General features: G+C 49.1%; 2 long non-coding RNA genes across 6 annotated transcripts in view; one reads left to right on the top strand and one right to left on the bottom strand.

The window, feature by feature from the left end:
- The window catches only part of LOC127483831 (uncharacterized), a 112,802-nt gene that overhangs the window by 38,608 nt on the left and 57,179 nt on the right, over window positions 1-17,015 (bottom strand). The window contains exon 3 of one of the 5 annotated variants that reach the window (XR_016217861.1): window positions 10,775-10,793. The exons of the other annotated variants lie outside the window; for them this stretch is intronic. This is a non-coding gene — a long non-coding RNA (uncharacterized LOC127483831). Of the gene's footprint in view, window positions 1-10,774; window positions 10,794-17,015 lie in introns of those variants that run through there. 5 annotated transcript variants of the gene reach the window in all.
- On the top strand, window positions 11,557-16,368 carry LOC149122982 (uncharacterized). The gene is made up of 2 exons (XR_016218510.1): window positions 11,557-11,839; window positions 15,282-16,368. It is a non-coding gene; the product is annotated as an uncharacterized LOC149122982 (long non-coding RNA).

Genomic DNA, 17,015 nt, shown 5'->3' on the forward strand with positions numbered 1-17,015 from the left:
CTCTCTGTAACTCTAACACTCAAATAAAATCTTTTAAAAAAGATTTGAGAGGCAGAATTACAGACAGTGAGAGGGAGAGACAGAGAGGTCGGTCTTCCATCCGTTGGTTCGTACCCCAGATGGACGCAATGGCCGGAGCTGCGCCGATCCAAAGCCAGGAGCCAGGAGGCTGTTCCTGGTCTCCCAGTGGGTGCAGGGGCCCAAGCACTTGGGTCATCTTCTACTGCTTTCCCAGGCCACAGCAGAGTGCTGGATCAGAAGAGGAGCAGCCAGGACTAGAACCGGCACCCTTATGGGAAGCTGGCACCGCAGGTGGAGGATTAACCTGCTGTGCCACACGGCTGGCCCCAATAAATAAAATCTTTAAAGAGAGAGAGAGAGACTGAGCTCGGCATAGAGGTGGCTCGTGAGCCTGGAGCTCGAGGCAGCTGCGGCACACCCCCAGATTGTCACGATAAACAGTACCTCTTGCAGGTCAGAGGCCACAGAGCACATGGCTCACATCTTCAGGAAAACACGAAGAATTCACTGACAAAACGAAGAGGAAAGAAATCTGCCAAACATCTCGTTTCCTGCTATCTCGCCAGATGGTTATGAATCATCTGAAAAATCCCTTCCACCTCCGTGAACAAGTACTCGCTGGTATTTATGAAGCAGCAGGACAGCCGTGACTATGTACACAGAAGAAACTTCTCGGCCACAGAACACGGTTCTGGTGCACGCAGGAGCATATAGGATATGCAAACCTCTGTCTTCCCAGCTTATCTGAATAAGAGGCATTAAACAGGGATGAATGACCCAACAAAGACCAGTGGGATGTCAGGGGCTAGCGGCCACCACGCTACAGAAAAGAGGTTGCAAGAAACAGGTATGGAACTTGGCCACTGTGGTTTCACTCACTTATGTAGAAACAACCAGAAACATTTGTGTTAGAGCTTTGGGAAGAAAAAAACAAACGCTCTTCTGGAGGAGGCAAACAGAAAAGGAAGAAGGAAAGGAGAGGAGGAGGCGAAGGTTGGATGGATTCCTTGCTTGCCGAGGTACCCAAGCGCTATGGACAAACAAAGAAGGCTCTGCTGTGGCTTCGTGCGCTGCACCTGCCCCTTCTGGGAGCCGAGAGCGAGGCCCTGGGCGTCCCCAGCCTCAGAGGGGAGCGTCGCCCTCTGGCAAAGTCAAGTGCAGAAGGTTCTGGCTCTGTCCTGTTTGGCCGCCCGACAAGAATGTTCACTTACAGATCCCAAGTTCTCCTGAGTCCAGCGGGCAGGTTCTGAGGATCACAAACAAACGCAGGAGGCCTCCCCTCCCTGCGCCCGCCCTCCGGCTCAGGCTGTGACCTGCTTTTTCGAGCACTCGGGTGAAGCCCAGACTCGTTCCAAAGAGGGCTCTCTGGGAAGGAGACAGAGCCAGCAGGAGGCTGCAGGCATGAGCCCAGCAGCGCCTCCCACAGGCCACGGCAGCCTGGTTGGGCCGACAGAGCCCGGAGCTCCGGAGTCAGCCGCTCACTGGTGCTCCCCGTCTCAGGAGAATCACACACACACACACAGACACACACACAGAGACAGCTGGGAGGGAGCCCGAGACGGCTCTACAGAAGGCAGGCCACTCAGCCTGGGCCAGGTCGGCTCACACGAGGCACAACGGTTGGCAGAAGAGTTGGGATTAGATACTAGGAATGGGACTCTCATTTAGAATATTTTTCCAACCTACAGAATGTATGATATAAATCAGAGGTGATAACCTCAACCCAGCTCTTCTTCAAGAGCTGAGAAAGCCGGGGCATTGGGGGTGGTACAAACGAGGGGAGACAACTTTCTGTCACTACACAGACTCCTCTTCGACACAGGTTGGACATGCTCGATACAATAGTATGCCATCCGCACGGACTTGCTTGACCTGAACAGCAAGTTCAAATGCCAAGGTGAGTGGAGAAGGGGGAGGGAGGGCACAGGAAGTGAAAAGATTCAACTCTTTCTTGGGACAGGAGTTTGGCACCTCGCTCCCTTTTGAACAATGGAGCCACTGTGTAACCCTCACACCTCCCAGGAGAGGAGAAACCCAGGAGGCCCCCTCCTCTGAACCCACGGGGCTGCTTCCTCCATTCCCCAGGGGCTCCTGGCCCTGGGGGTTCCCTGTGGGAAGTGCTTGGAAACCACTTGCATTCACTGTCCCTGTGTCCTGCCCTTGCTTTTACTTAATTACAGGAAGCAGCCAGAGGACAGCTGGAGGCTCTCTGTGTCTTGGTTTGTTATAAAAAAGAAGGTTTGTAAACAGAGCTTAAGGGCCTTCCTGGGAAGGAGCCGACTGCCTCACGCCAATCAGGAGACAGAGAATTATTTGCACACCAAGCAGAGAGCCCCCAAACGAACAATAGATGGTCTGGAACCCTATCTTACACCAACCCTGACAATGTGTCAGAGTCACCTCTGGAATTGAAAACTGTTGGTAATTACATGTAAATGTGAAAGTTACAGATTCTTCCAGAAAACATGATCATTAGAAACAGGATGACAGTTCAGGTTATGGACAGGCACTGCCTGTCTGAGTTATTTCTTCCCATAACCTGAGCCCCTGAACACGACCTGGGAACCAATGTACATGAGCTGAGAGTGGCCTTGGCCCACAGGTCACGTGTCCCCTTCCCCCCTACATCCCCTTCAGTGGAGCACCCACTGCATTGGTCTGGTGCTCGAAGCACTTGCCCAAGGGGGTCTCTTCGCAGTTCAGCATTCCTATCTCTAAGAAGCACCCATGGGAGGGGCCCATCATGGTCATGGGCTGAAGCTTGTCTCCCCCAATTCAGACCCTTTAGTCCTAACCTGCAGGATCTCAGCATGTGACGGTGAGTGCAGAAAGGGTCTCTAATTAATTAAGACAAGGTCACTGGGTGGACCCTGATCCCACATGACCGGTGTCCTGCTAGAGGAGGATATGAGGGCACAGCCATGCAGAGAGGGAGGGCCACGCCACGACGCGGGGAGAAGACAGCCAGCTGGAAGCCAACGGGAGACGCCTCACAAGAACTCAACCCCACTCACACCTCGGTCTTGGTCTCCCAAGCTTCGAGAAGAGAAACGTCTTCATCTGAGTCACCCCGTCTGCAGGACCCAGGGCAGCCCTAGCAAACTAACACACGGGCTACTGGCACTTGAACATGAATTACCGAGTTGTCTTGGAGAAAGGGGACTGAGTGGCAGACAGGGAGGGAAGAGAAACCATGGTAGTCGGGACGGCCCCCGCCCTGGATTTCAGCTCCAGTCCTGTACTGATCAGCCAGCTCTGAGAGGAAGCGTCCTCGTCCACCCAAGGGAGGGACAGACACATACAAGGGAGGGACAGACACACACAAAAGCAGGAGGGGACAGGGAGTTCCTTCTATTTCCCAAGATCTTGGGAGAAGATGCCTTGCTTTTCCTTTCCACAGATGTCAGCTGGGGACCAGCCTTGGAATCATACTTCAGACGTGAGGGCAAGTTTCTTCAGTCATCTTTTCTTCTATCGAATGTCCATCCTTGCAAGAGGGACCACTATTTTTTTTAAGACTTTATTTATTTGAGAGGTATAGTTACAGACAGAGAGAGGGAGAGACACACACAGGGAGATTTTCTTTTTTTTTTTTTTTTTTTTTTTTTGACAGGCAGAGTGGACAGTGAGAGAGAGAGACAGAGAGAGAAAGGTCTTCCTTTTGCCGTTGGTTCACCCTCCAATGGCCGCCGCTGCAGCCGGCGCACCGCGCTGATCCTGGCAGGAGCCAGGAGCCAGGTGCTTTTCCTGGTCTCCCATGGGGTGCAGGGCCCAAGCACCTGGGCCATCCTCCACTGCACTCCCTGGCCATAGCAGAGAGCTGGCCTGGAAGAGGGGCAACCGGGACAGAATCCGGCGCCCCAACCGGGACTAGAACCCGGTGTGCCGGCGCCGCAAGGTGGAGGATTAGCCTATTGAGCCACGGCGCCGGCACAGGGAGATTTTCTATCTGCTGATTCACTTCCCAAATGGTCTCAGTGGCCCGGAGCTGAGCTGATCCAAAGCCAGGAGTCAAGAGCTTCCTTCGGGTCTCCCACAAGGGTGCAGGGGCCCAAGAACTCGGGCCATATTCCACTGCTTTCCCAGGTCATAGCAGAGAGCAGGATCGGAAGAGGAGCAGCTGGGACTAGAACCAGCGCTCATATGAGATGCCGGCACTGCAAGTGGAGGCTTAGCTACTACGCCACAGCGCCAGCCCCTAGGTTCCACTGCTGATGAAAGGAACATTTTCCAAGGACAACTTCAGGCACGAACTCAGAACCCTGGAGCAGCCCTTCCTTCCTCCAGTGATTTTGAATGGAGTCTCCCTTCCAAACTCGCCTGTGTGTGTCCAAGAAACCTAGATTTCCGCTTCTCCACTGGACCCTACGGGAGTGGGTGAGCAGGCATGGTTTGGACCTTACGTTACTCTGAAGGGATACCCAGAGATTTGCCCTGAGTGGGTTCTCTGCAAACACTAGAACTTCAGAGTCTTAAGGACAAAAACGGTTACATTTGTTACATGATAACCGCCACAGCTGTAGACAGAGCAGGCATTCGTTCAGGGAGCCACTCTGTCTGCCTGCTGCCAAGACACAGTGCTAGGTACAGGCTGGGCACAGGGGCAACCGAGACCTGAGCCTTTCCTGGGGGGAAGATCACAGACGCTCAGACGGCAGAAAGAGCCCATTATCGAGCCTGCTCTTCACATCAAACGAGACATGGCGCGATGCTGCGAAGCACTGGTCGGGGGGGTTTACCTCGTGGTTTCGACACTTGGTTAAGACACCAGATCCCACACCAGAGCTCCCAGGTTCCATACCAGCTCTGGTTCCTGACTTCAGCCTCCTGTTAATGTGGACCCTGGGAAGCAGCGGTGATGGCTCAGTTGGGTTCCCGCCACCTACACGAGAAACCAGGGTTGAGTTCCTGGCTCCTGGATCTTTGCTCTGGTCCAGCCTAGTCCCAGCTATTCTGAGAATTTAGGGAATGAACCAGTGGATGGCCTCTCTCTCTCTCTCTCTCTCTCTCTCTCTCTCTCTCAGTATCTCTGCTTCTCAGATAAAATGAGTGTATTTTAATTTGTATTAACATAAGCCATCCCAAAAATAGGTAAACTTCTTCACTTTCCAGAGGCGTGAATCCCTGTTTGCCCACCTGTTTTCTGAAGGCATGTAGTGGTTTTCTGGATTCCAGAGCTCAGGTTCCACGTTACTAACAGGACATCTCTCTAGTCCCGGGAGCCAGCACGTCGCAGGGCCCCGGCTGACCGGGCAGAGTGCTCTGAGCAAATGTAAAGGAAGAGGAGGATTTGCACTGTTTAGGCTTCCCCCGTCGAAACGAGGATTTTAGATTCCGTCTCTATTTTCTGGCACCGAAACTAGGCTCGCTCCTGGAGGCAATGTGTCTGAAGGAGATCAAGGTCAGGGGACAGCAAGGCTCAGTCCACCAAGTGGGCAGGTGCCGTGCAAATAACCAGGGGAATGCAGATTTCTAATTACATGTGTGTGTATGTGTGTGTGCGAGTGTGTGTGCATATGTGCATGTGTGTGCATGTGTGTGTGTGGCCTTCTCAGTCATGTGTCCTACTTGTCTCTCGGCTCTCAGCATGATTCCAGTTCTGAATTAAACATAAGGTGTTCAACCCCACTCCAGTGCAGAGAAACATCGGGGCGGGGGGGGGGGTCTTTGTTTTTTTTGGAGTCCCTCATGTTATCTGTAAGAAAGAACTGAGACACAATACAGCAGTACTTAAAGCCAATTTAGCAGGTGCCGGCATCCCATATGGGCGCTGGTTCAGGCCTGGATGCTCCACTTCCCATCCAGCTCCCTGTGAATGCACCTGAGAAGGCAGCAGCAGACGGTCCAAGTCCTTGGGTCTCTGCACCCACATGGGAGAGCCAGAAGAAGCCCCTGGATCCTGGCTTCAGATTAGTCCAGTCCCGGCCGTTGTGGCCATATGGGGAGTGAACCAATAGATGGACGATCTCGATCTCTCTCTCTCCTTGACTCAGCCTCTGCCTCTCTATAACTCTGCCTTTCAAATAAATAAGTAATCTTTTAAAAATAACAAAAAGTCAACTTATTCTAAAGCTTCATGGGTGTCTAGAAGTAGACACCTGTGTCTTTCATTTCTTCCTTTGAAATCAAGCGAGTACAGTCCTTTCTGTCTTAAGAAGACTCAAGAAAGCCAAATTTAATAGGTGGGCTCACAAGAACATTACACTCCCCTGTAAAGCAGTATCAGATAATATCCCTTGCTTCATATGTGAATTAAATCAGATAATACATGTAAATGTTCATGCTATGTCAGCTATTAATAAATAGGCATGAGTGTTAACCAGAAAAAGAACACATTATAAAACTTGGGCACTAGGGGGCCGGCACTGTGGTACAGCAGGTTAAAGCCCTGGCCTGAAGCACTGGCATCCTATATGGGCACCGGTTCATATCCCGGCTGCTTCACTTCCCATCCAGCTCTCTGCTATGGCCTGGGAAAGCATTAGAAGATGGCCCAAGTCCTTGGGTCCCTGTACTCACATGGGAGACCTAGAAGAAGCCCCTGGTTCCTGGCTTCAGATCGGCACAGCTCCGGCTGTTGCAGGCCATCTGGGGGGTGAACCAGTGGATGGAAGACCTCTCTCTCTCTGTCTCTACCTCTCTGTAACTTTGCCTTTCAAATAAATAAAATAAATCTTAAAAAAAAAAAAGAAAACTTGGGCACTAGAATTACAACAAGGATTTTTTTCTAATCAGTGAGAAACAGAATAAAGCAGACCTTCTAAACAATTATTTTATCTTTAAGCATTTTTAAAGTTGCAGTAAATTGGGGCTGGCTTTGTGGCATAGCAGGTAAAGCCTCCACCTGTAATGCCAGCATCCCACATGGGTGCCGGTTTGAGCCCTAGTTCTCCACTTCCTCTCTAGCTCCCTGCTAATGTGCCTGGGAAAGCATCAGAAGATGGCCCAAGTGCTTAGGCCTCTACCACACAGATGGGAGACACAGAAGTAGCTCCTGGCTCTGGTACGGCTCAGCCCTGGCTGCTGTGGCCATTTGGGAATGTAGGGGATGGAAGATTGTCTGTCTGCCTGTCTGTCTCTCTCTCTCTCTCTATCCCCCATAACTCTGCCTTTCAAATAAATACAATAAATCTTTAAAAACAATCAATAAATTAAAACATGTTGTAATTTACACACACAGTTTGCTATTATTAAGTATACAGCTCAGCATGCCAAAGGACAAGACTTTAACAATTTAGTGTAAATATCTTCATTGTCTTTATTTTGCGACTCTAGAATCAGGCAACAACAGTTCACTCCATAAAGTAGAATCAGTGTTCTGACAGGCTGAGCAGCAGAGGTTTCTTTGATAGACAGAGAAGAATTGAAAAAAGCAGAAACAAAGAATAATCAACAGACTCATCATTTCACAGTTACTTTTCTTGTAAGGCGGGGACAGGGAGAACAAGCAACAGAAAAGTAACAAGGGGACAGGGAGAACAAGCAGTAGAAAAGTAACTGATGATTTAACAGCAGGTTACTTTAGGTTACTTTTTGCAGGCCTGAAGGAGAGGCAAGATCATCATCACACGATGGAAGCTAGCTGCTCTCGCTCTGTCATTTCTTAAAAGGGCAGATAAACAGCTTCAGCCTGGTGACATAGAAGCATACCATGAGTGACTCCATTTGAATTTGTAATCTGGTCTGTTGGGAGCTCCTGCAGGAGTCTTGTCTAAAACAATGGCCCTTCGTGACTTTTAGTTAACAAGCAGTGAAGTTCATTCCCAAGGGTGAGTGACCAGCAGCACCCTCCATCTCTAAGACTTCATCATCTCAGAATGAACCCTGCACCCACTGAAAAATAACTCCCCTCTCTCCCTGCCCACCTAGTGTGACAACCACCAGTTTAGTTTCTGTCTTTATAAAGGAAGCTACTTTAGATCTTTTGTATAAGCAGAACTGTACCATATTTGGCCTTTTGTCCCTGGTGTATTTCGCTGAACGTAATGTCTTCAAAGTTCATCCATGTTGTAGCATATGTTGGACTTGCCTTCCTTTTTAGGGACAACTAGTATTCTATCACATGTATTTATATATGTACACACACACACACTATAGTTTCTTTACCTTGTCACCTATCATGGACAAATCTTGAGAACACTTTTTTATGATCAATTTATTTATTTATTCATATGAAAAGCAGCGCAGTAGGGGAGAGGGAGTAGGAGAGTCTCCAACAGCTGGGCCAAGCTGAAGCCAAGAGCCATGAACTCCACCTTGTCCTCTCCCCTGAATAGCAGGGCCCTAAGTACTTGGACCATTTTTGCCTTCCCAGGAGTATTAATAGGAAGCTGGATTGGAAGCAGAGCAGCCAGGACTTGAAGTGTCGCTGCAGTATGGAATGTTGGTGTCGCAAGTAGCGGCTTAACCCACTGAGCCACAATGCTGGACCCAAAATTTGAGACCATTTTACTAACACAAGATGTGACTTAGAGACCAAAAAACAAACAAGCAAAAAACCAACATGAGCACATACACAACACAGCACAGATGGCCTTTGACTTATGATACGGTTACCCCATGATAAATCCACCGTTAAGTTCAAAACGCCAGAAGTAGAAAATCCACAGGACACACCTAACCTATGGGGTGACCCAGCTTACAACACAGCTCACTCTAGAGTGCATGGTCTCTTCTCCTAAGTGCAGTCACTGTCCAGTTTCATAAGAAAATGCACTATCCAGGAAAACTCAATATCCAAAATACAGTTTCTACAGAATGCCTGTTACTTTCTCACCATCACAAAGCCTCCGAATCACACCAACATGATTCTACCAACATGAGACATCTAAATCAGCCCAGCCTAAACAAGCAGAGGATGAGCTGGGAGCAGCCACGTACTGAGGACAAGGAGCAAAAGGGAGCTGACATGCAGTGGTTTAAGGATGAGTCATGCAGGCCGGCGCCGCGGCTCACTAGGCTAATCCTCCGCCTTGAGGCACCGGCACACCAGGTTCTAGTCCTGGTCGGGGCACCAGATTCTGTCCTGGTTGCCCCTCTTCCAGGCCAGCTCTCTGCTGTGGCCAAGGAGTGCAGTGGAGGATGGCCCAGGTCCTTGGGCCCCGCACCCCCATCAGAGAGCAGGAGAAGCACCTGGCTCCTGGCTTTGGATCGGCGCGCTGCGCCAGCCGGAGCTGCTGTTGAGGGGTGAACCAACAGCAAAGGAAGACCTTTCTCTCTGTCTCTCTCTCTCTCTCTCACTGTCCACTCTGTCAAAAAAAAAAAAAAAAAAAGGATGAGTCACGTGGCACGGCCACTTCTCTACAGATGGCCCCTGCAGCATGGCCCTTGCAGCATGGTGCCTACAGACGATAACACAGCTGTGTTAGAGGGCTGCGTTTCACACTGCATGCTTCACTGTAATTTTTATAAAGGGAAGGAAGGGAAGAGACGGGCAGGGAAGGAAAAGGCGACGCAGTGTTTGTCCAGCTCTGTGGATGCACCGACTTGTGTGCATGCAAATAAGCTTGGCTGTTTTCCAACAGAGATCCTGACACAGAACGTCTTTGAAAAGTCACCAAATAATAGTGACCTTAGTTCTCTCTACTGAATGGTCTTCTTCAAACACGGTACATGCTCCAAAACCCTCCCTGGTCAGACAGGACTCAGGTTCCGCCACAAATCTTAGCCATATCCTGTAATCTCTTGTGGTGGCCAAGCATCTCTTTACAATCTTGCCTCTCCAGCTCACTTGCATGCTTCCCAATGAAAAGCCCCATGACATTGGCTTTAAAATGCATTTATTTAGATTAAAGAGAGGTTTTCTGAGCAAGTGGGATTTCAAATGTGCAGCCAGGTGTCTCAGGAGAAAATCAGACAGGACACACCCGAAACAGGTCGTCTGTAGAAGGTGAAGTGATCTTCCTGCTTTGCGGAAGTCAGAAGGTGTTCAGTCAATGCCTGGAAGGGGGAAGCTTTGCAGGAGACAATTACTAGCTAATACTAGTCGGTACTGAGCCTTTCCCAGCAACTCAGGAGGTAGCTATCATTATTTGCTGCATTGCATAGATTTAAGCATCCGAGGCCTGGTGATATTAAACAACTTGACTAAGGTCAAGGGACGAGTAAATGCAGAAGGTGCCTAAGATGACCAAGTGCCTATTCTTACAGAAATGGGGCTCTGGGAGATTAAGAAGGGAAACATCTTGCTGGGAATTGTCTGAGGGAAATGACCGATGATTGCTCTGCTGTGGCACAAACAAGCACAGGTGGCCTTTGACTTATGCTAGGGTTGCCCCATGATAAATCCACTGTAAGTTCAAAGCGTCAGAAGTAGAAAACCCACAGGACACACCTAACCTATGGAGTGACCCAGCTTACAACACAGCTCGCACACAGTGCACATGGTCTCCTCTCCTAAGTGCTGTCACTGTCCAGTTTCACAAGAAAATCCAGTATCACAGGAAAACTCAATATCCAAAGTACAATTTTGACAGAATGCCTGTCACTATCTCACCATCACAAAGCCCCCGAATCACACTCATTAATGTTCCAGTGAGAGTTTCCTGCCAAGCCCAAGGTCATTGTGAGGGAAGCCCGCACAAGGCTGTGAACCCCAGGAGCCATCATAATAACCACTCACCACAGGGTGTGACCATAATGATTCCCACTGGTAGACAGACTTGAGATTGGTGTTCATTGGTATTATTCGCCCACTCCACATTTGATTATGAGCCAGAAAGTTAACACCAATATTCCCTGTTTTTACTTGGCATATTGGGTGAAAAAAAGTCCTGTGAGAGCAAAGAAAATTATGAGTTAATAAAACCAAGGAAATACAGGGGTACATCAAAAAATTCATGAAAGTATGTATTTATGAAAAATTGCACATGGGTTTCATTGCTTTGTACCAAAATGGACTCATTTACTTTCATTTCTCCATGAACTCTTTAAAGCACCCTCATAGACTTGGCAGCTCATGACAAGAGCCTTGGGTGATCACTGATGTCATAAATAAGAGTGTCAATTGTTAAATCAACAACAGGAGCCACTGTGCACTTGCTCCCCATGTAGGACCTCTGTCCTTAATGTGTTGTACTATGAGAATTAACGGTAAAACTAGTCTTCAAACAGTACTTTATACTTTGTGTATCTGTGTGGGTACAAGCTGTTGAAATCTTTATAGTATAGAGTTGATCTTCTGTATATAAAGATAATTAAAAATGAATCTTAATGAAGCATGGGATGGGAGAGGGAGTGGGAGGTGGGATGGTTTGAGGGTGGGAGGGTGGCTATGGAGGGAAGAACAGCTATCGTCCGAAAGTTGTACTTTCAAAATTTATATTTATTAGATGAAAGTTCTTTATATATAAAAAAAAGTTTATCAGAAAAAAAAAAAAGTTCTCACTCAAACAGCACAACAATACTGGAACTGCAAGACAAGAGGTGCCCATAGGGGGTAGGGTGGGGGGATGCTTGCGGGACAGCTGACAGGCCCCGCCCGCTGGCAGACACAGACACCCACGAGCATCCTAAGGAGTGGAACTGCCCCATGTTCTGAAACAAAGACTTTGTCAGGCAAGTCAGAAACACGAAAACAAGAAAGGGGTTTGGTGAGCCGGCAGCGTTAGCACTGGACTGTCCAAGGTTTCCCTTGCCTGATGCTTTATCTTTGCACCGGGAATGAGACTATTGAATGTGAGAATGACGAACCCTGGAAGGGCTGGCTTGGAATCTCAGATAACGGGACAAATGCAAGAAGCTGGCAGAGACGTCAGGGGCGCTAATCTCTTTGAGGAGTCACCGATGAAGAACCACGTGTACGTTGGACAGTGCGCAGGTAGGTTTTCCAAAAAAAAAAAACCCTCAGCTACAGAGAGGTGACTCATCTCCTGCAGGCCACACTGGGACGTGTCAGTGTGGGAGAGAGGATGTGTGGCCGGTCTCGGCTGCTTGTTTTGATCCATTTTGTAAAGGAGAAATGTCTGTAAATCAAAACATTTGTGTCTTCATTGTCTCTATGAAACTGGAAAACACAGTCTCAAGGAAAAGAAAATACAGCTCAAAGATGCAACCAAACATCTAATCCCCAAACTGAATGGAAAAACAGGTTTCATGAGATGGTAACTCAAAATCGTTATTCAAATCAGAAACAGAATCTTCAAATATCAACTTCCGAGCAGGTTCCCTGTGGCTACAGACCTAGGAGAGTATTTTTAAAAGCAGTAAGCTGCTTCTTTCTTTATTCTGAGTAATCCCTTCTAAATCCCTCTGAAATTATAAATAGAGGCCAAATCTTGGTAGTTTCAAAATTCGGACACGATTTGTATTATGAAGTCTTTATCTTAGCTTATTTTCTTACTTCTTCCAACTGCTTGTAAACTGTTGTTTTTGAATTTAGGATTTTGCAATCTTGGGCCAGGAATTCTAATAAGGTACATTTAGTTGATCTATTTGTTTGGTGTCCTCTGTAAGTTCTGTGATACTGGTGGGGAAAAATACTCAGGGTTATGTAGGTTCCTTCTTGGAATGAAGAGGGCGGTGGCCAGGATTTGTCCATGACATTCGTGGGGGCAGCAGCTCCATCAGACACTGTTCAAAGTCCCGGCATCCCAGAATTTGCTGCTTGTCTCAAAGTTGGCAAGGGTTCCCGGCGAGGAAAATGACCCAGCATATTACTGCCACTGTACAACACAGAGCATGCCCCTGGGCACACACGCAAGGAGACAAGACTATAGGAACAGCGGGCAGACATCTGGTTGCAGACTTTCTCAGAGCGCTACTAGAATTAAGTGTTCAATTTTGGTCTCTGGGACTCTGGCAAGGAGTGGAAAGTTTGAAAAAATGTTCAGAAAAAAAGAGTTCTGAAAATTATGAAGAATTTAAGAAAATGGTCCTTTTGAGAAATCCAAAGGCATGAGGGCCATTTGTTCTGTAAAAGAGAAGCCTGTGGTCGGATTTAAGGCCTGAAGATTGAAAATTCAAGGCAGGAACAAAGGGTGACAGCTTCCCGTGAAGGGGTCCAGGCAGAAAATGAGGACACCTGTTCGGGCTGGAGGACTCTAGAGCAGACAGCCAAGGGAAGGTGCTGATTTTAAAAACAGGCTACAAGCATCACTGGCCTGTGTTCCCCAAGGACAGATTTGCACCCAACCATCAACAGCAGCACCAGCCCCCTTTCCTAGGCGTTCATTATTCACAGAATCCGATGAGATTCGCAGACCAGCTCAGAAGGGTCGGAGCCCCTTGCTGTTTGGTTTGGGGATGGGGAGGGATCCTTTGCGCATAAGCCTGAGTCTTTGCAAATAGCCCTGCACCTGTGTAGACCACACAGGGTCCTGGAAGGAATTCAGGTTTGGGATTCAAGCACACCCCTGAGGACGCTCCGTCTCTGCCCCTTTATCCGTTGGTAAACACCTTGCTCTTTTAGAGCTTTGTTTTCTGACTTGCTGGATGAAGATCATAACACTTACTTTAAAATGTCGTTGGGCTCCAGCGACACAATAGATGTGAAGTGCCCCGTCTGCCACAGGTGCTTCATCAGTCCTGGTTGCTTCTCCCTGCCCGCGCTCGGCAGGACTGTGGGAACAGGAAGACTTGAAGGGCATTTCAGGGAAGCACGGATGCGGACTGCATGTATTTTACAGCTCCAGGTCAAGTACTGGGCACCAACGACAGGTAAAAAGGAATGCTCGAGGCATCGAGTGCTGGGCCAGGAGGCTCAGGCTCCTGTTTGTTGCATACTGAAGTCAGGTGCGTTTCTCCAGCGCTCTCTAAAGCTGGGCACCCCCTTCCCCCACAGCAGGCTCACGCTGGGGCCCCTATATTGTAAATGAGGAAGCTGAGGCCTGAAAGACAGGGTGCTTGCTAAACAGGACGCGTGGTGACCGAGTCTGAGTTGTGGAGCTAGAGATGCAACACCTGAGGTGGTAAAAGGGGAGAGCGAAGTGGAGACACTGGCGCACGTATACCCAGTCACTCGGGGACAAGGCCAGAGTGGGAACCTACAGCTGCCGAGTCCGGAACTGGTGAGTCACCCCCTCAGGTCCCGGCTCCTGGAATCTGCTTGTGGCTCTCAATGCCGGAAACCCGAAGTGGCCAGGAGTCGGGCGTGTGCACCTGCCATAGGGGCATCACAAGGACGACACAGGGCCCCTGGCTTCCTCATCCCTGTTTGCATCTTACGAGAATGATGTCTGAAGACCCAATCCACGCTCTGACACTGGGAAGTCTTGGGTGTCGCCTGCGTGTCCGTCTCCCTGGCGTGTGCCGGCAGGCCTCTCTGCACCCACAAAGAGCTTCCCATTTACTGTGAGCCTACGGGTGGGAGCAGAGCCACGCTGACTCACACTGGGCTGTTCCCACCTGGTGCTCCTGGTCTTTCTTCACCCAGTCGCCAAGGTAGTGGGTGGTCCCGACAGTGATACTTCTAAACCTAAAAGCCACAGCTACACCCATGCCATCCAGAATGGGCCTATCCATGGCGGCTCCCACACACACGGTCTGGCTGCTTCCTGGGTGCCGTCTCCCATAGCTCCTGCCGGATGGTACGTGTGTGTCTTTTCCTTTCATGTAAGGGATTTCGGTCACGGTGATGAAGAGAAGAAAGGGTAATAGAAGAATATAGACGGCATCGTGCTTGATGTTTGTCTTCTGGTTATTAAATCCCATCGTGCTCAGAATAAAGTAAACATTATGCCAACAGCATACAGAGTCCCTCATGACGATCCGACCTCCTTGTCTCACGCCCTCTCCTTGTCTCCACCAGCACAGTGATTCCTCTCCCACCGCTCTCCCCCTTTGACATTGGGATCCAGCCACTGGGGCCTCCTCCTTGTTGCTCCTCAAACACACCCGGGTGAGAGCCACAGGGCCTTTGCACTTGGCTTGCCAGCAGCCCAGAACTCTTCCCCTCCACAGCCTCCTGACTTAGCCCCTCCCTCACTCCGGGAGTCTGCTCAGAGGTTACCCAAACAAAGAGACCCTCCCTGGCCATCTCGGCAGTCACTGTTTGTCTCTTCGGCCTCCTTTATTCTGCTTCCTAGCATGTAGCTGACATCACGCTGTATGTTTGCTTAGTTTACTCACTCTACATACAAGGGTACTTCAAAAATGGAAAATGGAATTACAAAGGGAAATCCATTTTGGTGCAAAAAAATTTGAACTCTATGCATATCGTGGGTCTTCAAAAATTTATGAAAAATATGTACTATGCAAAAGCTAGGCATCGATTTTATAATTTTTATACTAAAATATTTACCTTTTCATTCTAATTTCCACAGGCCACATGGATGCTTTGCCGTGTTCTCATGTATGTCAAAGCCATGACTCAAACCACCGGCAGCCAACGCGCAGGTGCCAGCAATGCGTCTCGAGCTCTCTACCACTCACTCATCGCCCAAGTAAGTGCAGTAGGAAAGGCCATGGTCTGTGCTGACGCTGCGCCCTGCACAGCCACACTGCACTGGCACACGGGAGCCTCCTCTCCCAAGTGGCCCAGCCAGGCCATTCCTTCCCTGCGTGTGACGGATCCATGATTCCAAGGCCTTCAGCGGAGATTAGCACCGAGAGAGAAGCAGCGGCGGGGATGAGAACAGGGAGTCACTCCTGCAGGGCCCGTCCCCAGTTTGTGGCCCAGCAGCGTCCTCCACCCTGGACTCCAGGGCACGGCGCCACAACCCGCCAATAAATTCTCTCCTTGCTCTCTTCTCTCTGCTCCCCATAAACAGTCTACTGCGGGTATATCAGGACAACAGGGACATACGGGTGTGTCAGAGACGGCAGGCAGCGAATACTAGGACTTGTAACCCATTCCCCAGCTGTTTTCAAATTCCCAGCCTTTCTCTGTTCTTCCTCTGTTTTCAAACGTAAGCAAAGGAAGCTCCTGTGTAAAGGAAAGAAATCAATTCAGCAGGTACCAGATGCTAAGGAAAGATGCGTTGAGATTTTTCAATAGCCTATCAAAACCTGGTTAGTTTTGACAAATGCCTTCAAAAGGTCCTACTTCTGGGGCCTGCACTGTGGCATAGCGGGTAAAGCCACTGCCTGTAGTGTCAGCATCCCATATGGGCACCAGTTCAAGTCCCAGCTGCTCCACTTTTGATCCAGCTCTCTGCTGTGGCCTGGGAAAGCAGTAGAAGATGGCCCAAGTCCTTGGGCCCCTGCACCCATGTGGGAGACCCGGAAGAAGCTCCTGGCTCCTGGCTCCTGGCTTCGGAACGGCATAGCTCCAGCCATTGTGGCCAATTGGGGAGTGAACTATCAGATGGAAGACTCTCTCTCTCTCTCTCTCTCTCTCTCTCTGCCTCTCCTTCTCTCTCTGTGTAACTCTGACCTTCAAATAAATAAGTAAATCTTTAAAAAAGAAAAGTTGCACTGCTTTTTGTGAGTACTTTGAGCTACTCTAAGAGGGTATTTATAAAAATTCATTGAAAATGGAATTGAGATTGCAGGCACAGGCTTTCTGGCGCTGCCAGCTAAGCCCTGTTTGGGATGCGTGCATCTCACGTAGGACTGCCTGGGATCAAGTTCCCCCTCCACTTCAGATCCACCTTCCTGCTCACTACCTGGGAGACAGCAGATGATGAGCCAAGTACCTGTGCTCCTGCCATCCAAGTGGGAAATCCAACGGATGTCCTGCATGCTGGCTTCAGCCTGGCCCAGCCCCAGTCATGTGGGCATGTGGGGAGTGAAACAGCAAATGGAAGATCTCTCTTTCTCCCCCTCTCTTTCTCTGACTCTGCCTTTCAAATAAATCTTTTAAAAAAACTGTAAAAAATGTAATGAAATTACTGGTGGACACGTGGCACAGAGCCCAGGGAAAACGTGACAGGACAATACAGAAGTACAGGGTGTTTTACACACTGAGCACTGAGAACATGTTTATAAGTGCTCACTAACGCCATTAGGCACTATAATATGATATTCAAGGCAGACACAATAATTAGAATACTGTTTGGCAAGTGTACCGTTGACCTTTCTTCTAAAGCAAGGCAAATATACTACTTAGTGTTAAA

This window comes from Oryctolagus cuniculus, chromosome 12 (genome assembly GCF_051225735.1).
Source record: "Oryctolagus cuniculus isolate XC-2025 breed Fujian yellow rabbit chromosome 12, ASM5122573v1, whole genome shotgun sequence".
Classification (NCBI taxonomy): Eukaryota; Metazoa; Chordata; class Mammalia; order Lagomorpha; family Leporidae; genus Oryctolagus; species Oryctolagus cuniculus.